This window comes from Penaeus monodon, chromosome 22 (genome assembly GCF_015228065.2).
Source record: "Penaeus monodon isolate SGIC_2016 chromosome 22, NSTDA_Pmon_1, whole genome shotgun sequence".
NCBI lineage: Eukaryota > Metazoa > Arthropoda > Malacostraca > Decapoda > Penaeidae > Penaeus > Penaeus monodon.
The window spans coordinates 37,019,054-37,019,603 of record NC_051407.1 but is presented as its reverse complement, the minus strand read 5'-3'; positions in this window follow the sequence as shown (position 1 = coordinate 37,019,603).

Genomic DNA, 550 nt, shown 5'->3' with positions numbered 1-550 from the left:
TGTGCATACATACATACAGAGGCCACACCTTTTTACTCCCGTAACTGATGCTGACTTCCCTGGCGGAAAATATCCATAGTTTGACTTTTCACTCAATGATAGGGGACAACTTAAACCTTTTATTTGGTAGTATAAACAGCATTAAAGTCTGCAACACAGAATGCACTGACATTTAATTCTGGAAATTTTATTTGCATGTAAGTGCCCGTATTGGATTATGTCGTATAGATAAATCTGTATGAACTTTAGATCATTGGGAATGTATCGTATTTAGCTTCAGTGTTTGTTTGTTTTATCAATATTTATAACAGAATATATCAAATAAATTTAGAATGCAAAACGGCGATTCTATTGACTGATATTCGCATTCAGATAACCAGTTTACCAGTAGTAGGAAGTCTTCAGCTTCAGTGTTTTTTCAATCTCAAGATAGTAATAGGAAGGTTGTAATTTTACTTTGATGAGCTATTTGTCAAGCCTTTTCCTAACAATTTGTGACGTACAATGGTGCGACTCATAAGTAGGGAAATACAGTATATGTGAATTGTAC